Genomic DNA, 12,986 nt, shown 5'->3' on the forward strand with positions numbered 1-12,986 from the left:
CAAAAAAGATTATGGCTGAATAAAAGATGCTGGAATTGTTTTTTGTGTATGTATTAGTATGATTGACTATATTGGAAAAAATCGTTAGTGTGGTTTAAGGTAAAGGTTCCCCTCGCATATATGTGCTAGTCGTTCCCAACTCTAGGGGGCGGTGCTCATCTCCGTTTCAGAGCCGAAGAGCCAGCACTGTCCGAAGACACCTCCATGATCATGTGGCCGGCATGACTAAACACCAAAGGTGCACGGAACAATGTTACCTTCCCACCAAAGGTGGTCCCTATTTTTCTACTTGCATTTTTTATGTGCTTTCAAACTGCTAGGTTGGCAGAAGCTGGGACAAGTAACGGGAGCTCACCCCATTATGCGGCACTAGGGATTCGAACTGCTGACCTTTTGATCGACACGTCCCCTATGTGTAGTTTAGATATATAAAATCTAAATACCATCAATACCATCATTCCAGACACTCTTCTAACTAAGCTAAACCAGCTACAAGTGTCTGAACAGACTTGTAAGTGGATCACAAGCTTCCTAACAAACAGGAATCAGCAGGTGAAGCTAAGCAGAACCACATCAGATACCTGTATAATTAGCACAGGGGTCCCCCAAGGCTGCGTGCTCTCCCCACTTCTCTTTGTATACCAGTGACTGCATCTCTAACAATCTATCTGTTAAACTACTGAAGTTCACAGATGACACAACAGTGATCGGTCTCATTTGAGACAATGATGAATACAGACAGGATGAATACAGACAGGAGGTTGAACAACTAACCTCGTGGTCTGACTGGAACAATCTGGAAGTGAACACACTCAAAACCGTAGAAATGGTGGTAGACTTTAGGAGAAACCCTTCCATACTTCCACCTCTCACGATACTAGACAACACAGTATCAATAGTAGAAACCTTCAAATTTCTAGCATATTGCAAGTTCTAAAATGGACAGCTAACATCAAAAACGTCATCAAAAAAGCACAACAAAGAGTGTTCTTTCTGCGCCAACTCAGAAAGCTCAAACTGCCCAAGGATCCAGTTCTACAGAGGAATTATTGTCATTTGCACATCTATAACTGTCTGGTTTGGTTCTGCAACCCAACAAGACAGACACAGACTTCAGAGGATAATTAGAACTGCAGAAAAAACAATTGCTACCAACGTGGCTTCCGTTGAGGACTTGTATACTGCACGAATCATAAAGAGAGCTGTGAAAATATTTACAGATTCCTCACATCCTGGACATAAACTGTTTCAACTCCTACCCTCAAAACGACGCTGTAGAACACTGCACACCAGAACAACTAGACACAAGTACAGTTTTTTCCTGAGCGCCATCGTTCTGCTAAACAAATAATTCCCTCAACACTGTCAAACTATTTACTAAATCTGCACTACTATTAATCTTCTCATCATTCACATCATCCATCTCCTTTCACTTATGACTGTAACTTTGTTGCTTGTATCCTTACGATTTATACTGATATTGATTGTTTCCTGATTGCTTATTTGTAGCCTATGACTATCATTAAGTGTGTAAGTTTTGTACCTTGATGAACGTATCTTTTCTTTTATGTACACTGAGAGCACGTGCACCAAGACAAATTCCTTGTGTGTCCAATCACACTTGGCCAATAAAATTCTATTCTATTCTATTCTATTCTATTCTTCTATTTATTTATTTATTTTTATTTATTCGCATTTTTATACCGCCCTATCTCCCAAGGGACTATTCTATTCTATTCTAAACAAGCAACAAATAATTGAATCTGAGCTGGCAATGACAGACTGGAAAAGGAATCTGGAATCTGTGATAGCTCAATGAAAATTTCAGCTTAGTTTGGAGACAAGAGTATGCATTCCAATAGGAAAGGTGTTAGAAAAAGGGCAATCTTCCCTTCTCCGTACCCCACTTTGCCACTCTTACAAATTTTGCACTGCACTGAATGTGAGTCACTAGAAATGTGGTTTAGCCTAACTTTTCCTTATTAATTTATACAGAACCAAAGAACAAGTCTTCTTCATCCGTTCCTGGCTACCTTGGGCATCCTACTAGAAAAACTGCTATACATTGCTTTTTGTCAGGACTTAAGAGTCATTGTCTCAAGGCAGCTAAGCAGGCTTGCTTGGGAATTTTTTTTAAACTTTCAAAGATGACAAACAGAGGTGGGTTTCAGCAGGTTCTGACCAATTCTGGAGAATCAGTAGCGGAATTTTTGAGTAGTTCGGAGAACGGGTAAATACCACCTCTGTCTGGCCTCACCCCCATCTATTCTCTGCTTTCCTGAGTCCCAGCTGATGGGGAGGAAATGGAGATTTTACAGTATCCTTTCCCTGCCACACCCACCAAGCAACACCCACATAACCAGTAGTAAAAAATTTTGAAACCCACCACTGATGACAAAGCAGGGGGGAAAAAGTCTGTGGATCCTTCTGATAATCTGAAATGCATAAGATCATAAATAGAATAAAAACACAATATTAAGCTTTTGTTATTGCTGTCTCATGATTTCTTTTGAGATAAATTATTGTAAAACTTTCCAAAAAATTCTAGAGGAAGTACTGATATTACAATAGCAACAGTGGATCAGTATACGTTCATATTTACAATTGTAGAGGAATGTAACTCTACAGGAGAAGCAAAGTGGGAAAGTAAAAACAGATTCAAAACAGCCCCGCCCTGACTTTGTTGTCCTCACAAAAGGTGCAATGGATACTTGGACAGGCTTTCAAGATTGTAGTAGCATATCTCTTTTTCAATAAAGTAGCATTCCTGGAATCCATGTAGTGTTTGTTTTTTGAACAGACTTACTTTAAAGAACTGACAACAATAATGCTTCTAGTATAATGGCTCTAATATCTTCATGGTAGGTCTTACATTTTTATCCTTCTCTGATGTCGCGAATACATAGTATTTATAAAATATTTACAGAGAGGAAATCTGTTACGGTATGTATGAAGTGGTCTACTGGAAAGCATTATGCTGTGAATCAATTGTCTTTTGAATGCCTTTTTTTGTTTCAAGACAGAGCTGAGAGAAGGAAGTTCCAGTTTATATTTTTGATTCAATGAAAATGAGCCATTTTAATTAATATTACACCTAGCTTACAATAATATTTTTTCTTTTTTTCTCTATTCAAATTAGATGATCAGTGTCAGGAAAATTGACAATGATATTATTTTCATAATGTTAGCCTGGTCTGATTTTCATGGAAGCTGATTGCAGTTATGTTTGAAACAAGGTAAATTGCTTCAAATGATAATCTTATCAATTAAATCAGTAGATAGGACCCCTATTTCTAATTAAGCATTGAAAGGCAAGTATACCATCTTAACAGTTTTTATTTGTCCCCATTTTGTTTTCCAATCCCCTAAAATATGGAAAGTTAAATTTAAACATATTTTTACTGGGTTGGAAACAATTTTAAGTTTAAGCAACAGCAGCCTATTGCTCAAAACCCTAATAAAGCTACTTGTATTGTACTTCAAGATAAAAACACCCTCCCTGTTTTTAACTATTCACATAGGGAGACAATCACTGAAAATATGTCTCCAGAACAACTTAGTTTGCCTTTCTTGTTAATCATAATTTATTGTTGGGGATGGTGGTGCATCCTATGGCGAAAATATATGCTTGATAGCTCAGTTATTTGACATGTGGATTTAAAGGGCTTTTTTCCTTTTCAAAATGAGATGCATCACTTCCCATTGTAAACAGACACACTGTAATGTTGTAGCATGTAGCTGTAGTTTGTTGTTTCCTTGTGGTTTTAGCCATTATGAAATTGTGAAGCTCTGTGGTTTCTTGTTGCCATGGTTTTTGAGTAATGCTACATAGAGCTGTTTTATTCAGGGACCTGCGTGCCGCATGTCTTTGGAGAAGTATCAAAAACATGGTTTGCTTGAAGGAACACATCCAATATACTTTCTAAATGACAAGTGATTTCTGATGAACTTATCTCAGATGTTGGATTTTTAATCTCTACAAAAAATCCTTAGAATTTGAGATAATTTAGGTTACATCATAGTCCCAAATTGGGAATATAGAATTATCTTTGAACAAAATATGGAGGCTGGAGAACTATGGAGAACTAAATGAGATTATACAATTGCACAATACACTGGTTGTTTACAGTATGAGCTATTGGACCCAGTAAGATATAGATATTGCTTATAAAACATAGATCGCAAGTTCCTAAAGGGGCACATTCAAACACTCAACCTATGTTTTAATATCTGTTCAAGATGCTCTGCTTTTAATTTCATTATAATTCAGCAGCCAGAAGTAGGAATTCTGTCTCAAAGCATGTTGACTATGCAGGGGTCTCCAACCTTGGCAACTTTAAGACTTGTGGACTTCAACTCCCAGAATTCCTCAGCCAGCAAAATTGAAGTCCGCAAATCTTAAAGTTGCCAAGGTTGGAGACCCCTGCACTAATGTATTTTTTATAGAAAACTGGGAAGGCATGCCTCTTCTGCCAAGCATTTGTGGGATAAGAAAACATACTGAATGTTTTTAAATTACCTGTTCTTTTGCTTTGGTTAGGATTTTTTTGAATGAACACTTAATTTTTTACATTTATTGTTTTTAAACATTACTAACTTGATTATGATAACTTGATAATTTAAATACACTTATTTAATATAGCTTTATTGTTTTCTTGTAAACAGTTGTGAGGGTTTTTTTTCTTAGAAGAAAAATGTTACAGAATATTTATTTATTGATAGATAAAAAGTATATGCATCTGTATATGTGACAGCGCATATGTTTTTCAGTTTTGTCATCTAAACATCTGTCTGAAGAATGGACATTAAAAGTAGCAAACTTAGCAGAGATGGCAAAAATTTCAGCGTATTTGAAAGACTATTCACAAGAAAGATACATATTGGAATGGAGAAGATGGATTGATTATATTCAAAATAAGTATCAGATTAAGAAGTATCAAATAGCTTATGAATGAATAGAATGTAAGAATTGTACTTGTATTCTTTTTTTTAATATAAAAAGGGAGTTAAGGTTCCAAGGGAGGGAGGGGAGTCTATTAGTTTAGTGTAGTCTAGTTTATGATTGTTAAATGTTATACCCTGTATTTTGCTCTGGGAAGTCTGGGGGGAGGGGATTGGGGAAAGGGGGGAGGGGGGAGGGGGGAGAGGTTGAGGGAGGGTGGAGGGAAAATTTGCAAAAACTTTGTAAAACTTTTTAATAAAAATCTGTCTGTCTTAGTTTAAGTGTTTTCATTTGTACTCTTTTAAAAAAAAAAAAATAGTAGGCCAAAATATACTGGGTTAGGTTTTTGTGAAAGACATGCAAAATGGACAACTATAAAATAAATTTCTTTCAAAACAAAGTCCATATTTGGAATAGAAAATCGTATGTATGATTCATTCTAGGCCATGCTCACAGTTGACCACACTGCTTATTCCTTAGCTGGTCCTTGGGGGAAAGCTAATGCACTAGAAAAAGTCTGGCAATGAAGAAAATTTGGATCTGGGCCCTACACTGCAGCAAAAGCTTACCCATTTACGCAACGTTGTGCCTTAAATGCTGCTGGCCATCTTGGCCATCTTGGGACATCTGTGACAGTTGGTAGATGGGGTGATAGTTATAAATTGCTTTCTAAATATAAATATTATCATGCTGTCTACAAACAATATGATTGGATTATGTGACACTTCCTGATAAATTACTTAACTGAGCCCTCAAATGCCTATGTTTGCAATAGAAATAATTTAATGTTTCCAGGACTTGATTTTAGTTGGAGCTCACTGTGTTTTCAAATTCAATGCATGGTTTTGGTGATATAACACTGGAAAGAATAAGTCAACTCACCCAAATGTTTTTAATTGCAAAACATCTCTTATTGTCAATAATTGCATTAGAGTGCAATACTGCAGACTACTTCTGCTGATTGCCGGCCGACTGCAATTTGGCAGTTCAGATCTCACCAGGCTCAAGGTTGACTCAGCCTTCCATCCTTCCGAGGTGGATAAAATGAGGACCCAGATTGTTGGGGGCAATACGCTGACTCTGTAAACCACTTAGAGAGGGTTGTAAAGCACTGTAAAGCGGTATATAAGTCTATTGCTATATGTCTCAGTTTTTAAATTTGAGGCTGAAGCAGGTTGGGATTCAGTGGGAAGCGGACAAAAAATTGCATATGTTTATTGTATGGTAATTCTATGTAAAATGCAAGCTTGCTTCCTTTCCAGACTTCATCCTAGCTACAGGTCTTTTCTATTCCCAGTGTTGGCCTCCAACAGGGGCAGGGGTGGGTTCTACTTACCTTTGCTACTGGTTCACAACGGAAACATGTGTGTGTGCTTGCTTGCACTTCTGCACAGAAGCTTCTGCACATGTGCAAATCATACCTTATAACAATCGGGCACATGGGCAGAACCTCCCTCCACTTTTACTACCGGTTCTCAAGAACTGGACAGAACCGGGAGCAACCCACCACTGAACAAGGGAAGAGAGAAAACTAACCTTCCAAGTCATTAAAAGAATGCTTGATGTGAATTGAATAACAGTAATATCTTATTAGCTCAATTTACATTCCTTCCAAAGTGTTCAGAATTACTATAACTCAAGATATAGTAGCTGATGTGTAACATGCAAGCCTATTGAAATTTTCTGTCCTTCCAGAATTTCCTGTATATTTTTAGCTATAGTACATATGTTTTGTGCACATGATAATTTTTTCATAGTATTTTACAGTAGCATATGGTATTCAAATCAGGTCCATACATTAATTTGTAGTGTGTGATAATGAAGTCCTTTTAGTAGTGGATGACAGCTTTCGGATAAAACCATGCACGCTAAAATTCTCTTTATGAACTTTTTCATTAGATAGTAAAAATTACATTGCATATTTTAATGTTTATAACACAGGCAGTATTTCTCTTGTGGCAATGGAAGAAGAAAAACTTGATCTTACCTTTCTTTTCTTTTCTTTCAGTTTAAGAATATAGTGACAAACATAGTGGAACTTTAAATAAAAAGGGGATGGAACAGCAATGATTATATATTAAATGTAACTGGATATGTCGGATAATCATGTTTGGTGGTTAAATTTTCCAATAAACAGAGCTTCATATATGTCAATGCTACTATTCTATATTTAGAGCACAATCTTTGGGAATGTTCTATTAAGCGTAATATGTCTGATTTTAGGAATATAATTGTTGAATTTTTTTTTACAGGTTTTAGAAAATACAGCTGCAGCTATTCAAAGCTGTCCCTTTGACTAATACTGTCTCAGTCCATCTAATAAATTACATAGAATTTTGAATGTTTGGGCATTGTTTCATGCAATAAACACAACCCTCAGTAGAAACATTCAACTCACTATTTTCATTAAACTTAAATCCATCTATTTTTAATTCATGCAAAATCATCTTGCAATGCACTGAATGGCATTTTATAAAGTACAGACATTTTATGCAACTCAGGGTTGCTAATTGAACTGCAAGAGACTGCAGAATGTGAGAGATTGGAGAGACACAGTGGTATATCTTTCTCCAGTCCTAAAAAAAGATGTATTTGAAAACATTCAAGTAACTGAATTATACATTGGGAATAACTGGAAATGCTTTTGGAGTCTGACATATACAATATGAAATGAAACTGACTTACCTACTGCTAGCAATACTCTGCAGGCTGTTTATAAATATTGTATGGAGGTGTGGCATCCTGTATTTTGCCAGCATCAGCTGGGTATCATAAGATTTTGAGAAAAACACTTATTCCTATGATTTAGTGATCTAGATCGCTAAAACTTAGCGATCTAGATCACTAAATCATAGGAATAAGTGTTTTTAATAAAACTTGGCTATCTAAATAAATAGATTTTCTGTGAAACAAATTAGAAAATGTCTTTAAAAAGATATGACCAAGGCTTTTAAAAGATCAAGAATATGAGATAAATGATTGCAAATAATGAATTCTTGAGTAGTACTTTCCTGACTACGATGTGTGCAGTACAGTTGAGGTTGCCGAGACAGTTGTCTGAAATTGATGGGAACTGGGTTGGAATTTAAAATAGTGGAAAAGTTCTCTGAGTCTTCACTATTATTTTAGTCATGGTCAAAATAATATCAGTTAGATGCATAATCTGGATTTATAATACTTATTGAAACATGAATAAACCTCACTAACTTTCTGAAATGTGCTGAACAACTATATAGTGAGCAAGCTAAACATTGTAATTTAATATTCATCCCACATCATATTTTAAAATGCTTTGATTTTAGTACTATTTATTTATTTAGATGAGCAAATGGAAAATGTGTCTGCTGCCTTTACTTCTGCTGGCTAATCCTTTCAATCCAGAAGCATCCAAATCGTAGTGAGGTGCTCATTTCTATCTGTGACACTATGTGTATCGCAAAAAGAACCTTTTCAGGTCCACATATGACTTCTGATGTTTATATCGTTTAAGTAAAAAAATTGTAAAGCACTGAATATCTTCAGATAACTGGACATCTGCAAGAAGCAGAGATTTCAACCTTGCATAAACGACCTACAGGTGTACAGGTGTGCATATTTGTTCTTCAAACTATGTAGGATGAGAGCATGATTGTAAGTCAGGCTACCATTTACAAATAAGTACTTACGTTATGAGGACAGCAGGATCAAAGTAAATTATCTCCTGCTGAGATGAATATATTCTACAAGAATGTAGCAGCTTGCTAGTAAATATTATTGGACTCAATTAAGTAATACACCAACTGTGATTAAAGTACATCTCCATCTGTGTTGCCCAGTTATCACCCACGTGAATAGTGGGCTTGAATTGCAATTGGGCAATAGAACAGGACTAGATAAAATGAAAAAGCCATTAAAAACCCTGCCTAATACATTTTTACACTAATTAAAAAACAAAAATTGACAGGGGGGCAGAGGTCGGCCCCGAGGCGCCTCACTTGTGGGGTGCCGCAGGGATCGATCCTCTCGCCCCTTCTGTTCAGCATCTATATGAAGCCGCTGGGTGAGATCATCAGTGGGTTCGGTGTGAGGTACCAGCTGTACGCGGATGACACCCAGCTGTACTTTTCCACACCGGACCACCCCAACGAAGCCATCGAAGTGCTGTCCCGGTGTCTGGAGGCCGTACGGGTCTGGATGGGGAGAAACAGGCTCAAGCTCAATCCCTCCAAGACAGAGTGGCTGTGGATGCCGGCGTCCCGGTACAGTCAGCTAAATCCGCGGCTGACCATCGGTGGCGAGTCATTGGCCCCGATGGAGAGGGTGCGCAACAAGCGTCCTCCTGGATGAGCGGCTGTCTCTAGAAGATCATTTGACAGCCGTCTCCAGGAGAGCGTTCTACCAGGTTCGCCTGGTGCGCCAGTTGCGCCTTTCTGGACCGGGAGGCCCTATGCACGGTCACCACGCCTCGTGACGCCTCGCCTGGATTACTGCAACGCTCTCTACATGGGGCTTCCTTGAAGGGCATCCGGAGGCTACAGTTAGTCCAGAACGCGGCTGCGGGTGATAGATGGAGCCCTCGTGGCTCCCGTATAACACCTATCCTGCGCAGTCTGCACTGGCTACCTGTGGCTTTCGGTGCGCTTCAAGGTTTTGGTGACCACCTTTAAAGCGCCCATGGCATAGGGCCGGGTTATCACGGGACCGCCTACTGCGACCAGATACCTCTCACCGACCCGTGCGCTCTCACAGAGAGGGACTCCTCAGGGTGCCGTCAGCTAGGCAGTGTCGTCTGGCGACGCCCAGGGGAAGGGCCTTCTCTGTGGGGGCTCCCGCCCTCTGGAACGAACTCCCCCCAGGACTCCGTCAACTTCCGGACCTTCGAACCTTCCGTCGCGAGCTCAAGACACATTTATTCATCTGTGCAGGACTGGCTTAGTTTTTTAGATTTTAAATTTAGAGGGGTTTTTAAATTGATTTTAATATTTATATTTTTATTTTTAATTAATTGGGCAGTAGAATAAGTTTTTTAATGATTATTTTAATTTGTATATTGATGTTTTATATGCCTGTGAACCGCCCTGAGTCCTTTGGGAGATAGGGCGGTATATAAATTCAAACAATAAATAAATAAATAAATAAATAAAAATGTAGTAGAAGCCTGATGTGACAGGAGAAGAGGTAACTTCTATCATGTAGACAACTCTGCTGAATTATATGACAATATACAGTTAATGTAATTTCTTAAACTTTACATTCTATATCAGATAGAATTTGATTGGAAATAGTGATATTCAATATGCACATAAAAGGATAAACGTCAAAGAAGTTGAACATGTACACCTTTGATATAAAAAGAACAAAAAATGAGGGTTTTTTTCAAGAAATTGAAGAAAAAAAATCCAAAGGACCAAATTTCTCCAAAGTATTATGATTGATTTCATAACAACAAATGTATACAACGTGAAAGAAACCTGTATACAGATTGTGTCCATCCAGTTTCAAAGAAATTAAAGAAGCCATTTTCTCTAAATTAGGTATTTATTCGTGAGAAATGAAAAACAGATAATACAACTTTCGTTTTGATATGAGAGGGAAAAGAATATGAAATATTAGGCTAATGAATTTTGTATCTATTTTATGTGAACTGAAAAAACATAACACAGCAGATTATAACAAGCATTTATTTTTCATTACATGTTGTCCATGTTTTAATCATTTGTGCAGATCTTTCCATAACAGTGACTAGCTTGGAAGATTTTAAAGGCACACAATTATTATCAAAACTCGATTTATTTGATAACTTTAACTTAACTGAGTATCGGCAGCCTAAATATTGGTTCAGATAATTATTTATTTGTGGTGGAAATAAACAAACAAAGGAGGATTCCATGTCAAACATTCCAAAAGACTATAATATTCAAAATGTCTAAATATTTTCCAGATGCTTAATAGGTAATATAAAATGGTTTTATGCAGTTCTGGAAATCAAGACATCAGGATGAACTAAGCTGGTCTTTTTAAAAAATCCTAAATCATCCTAGCATATTTAGGAGCAATTTATGATGACATCAGTTCAGTTGATGAGATACAAATGTATCTTGACAGAGGCACTGATTTTCCTGCTAGAGTATTGTCATAGAGTAGGGCTGGGCAACTATGGCCCCTTTATGACCTATGGACTTCAACTCCCAGAATTCCTGAGCCAGCATGCTGGCTCAGGAATTCTGGGAGTTGAAGTCCATAGGTCATAAAGGGGCCATAGTTGCCCAGCCCTGTCATAGAGAGTCCCAAATGAACAGATTAATGGCTATTCATGCTAGATTTGTTATGCCATACAATAAAATAATATGTCTTTCAATAGGATTAAAATGTCATATATAACACATGCCCATTACCTATTCCCATTCCGGGTAAGCAACAAAGGAGTCAGAAGAAATGAAAGAAAAGCAGAAGGAAAAAAATGGGTTTAGTCTATCTCCATTCTCTAGTTATTTCCATTCCTCTTTATAATTCCAAATAATCTTTGCTTACATTGTGGCCACATCCTGCCCTGTAAATGGCCTTTTCTTTAAATTTTCACCTCCTTTCAGAGGATCTAATTAATTCCACCCAGTCACAACTTTCTCAGTCTCCCCTTTCCTCTTTGTCCATTCACGTTTCCTTTTTTTTTAAAAGTTGCTGAGAGTTTATATTTTTACCACTAGGTTTGAGACAAAGGCTGTCAGTAAAGATTCTAGCACAATTTCAGTTGTATTGCAAGCCCAGTCTGAATCTTTAGAAATAACTGTCAGACCAAAAGCAATGATTCATTAAATAATCTTTCCCAAAGGCAAAGTAAGAAACAAAAATAATTTAGATTATAAAAATAATTAATTTACATTTCAAATCAACAGATGATTTAAAACCAAGAAGTTTCCTGTTTTATCTGGTAGAGATTTTTTAAAAAAATCTTTTATTGAGCCCATTGACTGCATAATCTTCAACGTAAACTGCTTAAATAGATCAGAACTAACTGCAACAATAGCTCCAGTTTTAAAATGCACTCATAATATTTTTTTTCCATTTAATTTCTAATAGCTCTGTGGTCTTTGGTCTCATTCAGATAGCGTCCTTTAACTGGATCTTCTCAGTAGCCATCTGCTCAGCAATAGCACACCTTGTAAACTGCTGATACTTCTTCAAAATTATAATATACAGACTAAATATAATTTAGTCTGCCTCCCAACACAGTTAATTTATACTGTAAAATAAGTTTAGAAACATTAACGTGGATGACTGGTTTGAAGAAATATTTATTGAAGATCTCAAACTAATATTTTCAAGCATAGGATTGTTTTTTAATTCTTAAATTCTATTATCTGTGTTATCAAATAAATTTTTCATTAGAATATCCATTAATTATAATTTCATTTTTGGAAAATTATGTCATGTTTTTTGGGATACTTTTTTTACACTGAATACATTTAGCACACCGTCTTTTACCGGTAATTATTTTCATCATGGTTTCTTTCCTTTGGAGTGAGAAGCAAATTGTTGGAAGCTTGGAAAATTGAGTTTAGAGATAACCAGATTTTGGTGGATGGAATGAAATCTGTTTTTAATGAGTTAATGAATTTACAGCATTTAAAATCCTCCAAAGATAGAGGACTCTCGATGATACTAGCATGACATGTGACTTTCTTAACAGTATTCTCATGATATAACCATGATTCCTTCAACAATGTTATCGTTTATGATGACAATGATAGAAAGAGTATAAATGGAAGTCACTATAGTTGAATTTATTTGCAGGATAGAAACAGACCTTAACTAACAGCAAACAAAATCTAATATATCACAGAAGAAGAAATATTTAATTTAAACTAAGGTATCAGAACAGAATAAATAAAACAGAATATGGACCATAATTAATAACTATGCTAATTAAAATATGTATTCACTTCCAAGGATAAACCATGCAATCATTGGAATACAGCCAATCTAAGCAGATGGATTTAATTTGTGCCAAAATTGTAGCTAAAAGTGTATTTCTAATATTCAATTCAGCACACATAAACAGAAGTAT

The sequence above is a fragment of the Ahaetulla prasina genome, chromosome 2, assembly GCF_028640845.1.
Source record: "Ahaetulla prasina isolate Xishuangbanna chromosome 2, ASM2864084v1, whole genome shotgun sequence".
Classification (NCBI taxonomy): domain Eukaryota; kingdom Metazoa; phylum Chordata; class Lepidosauria; order Squamata; family Colubridae; genus Ahaetulla; species Ahaetulla prasina.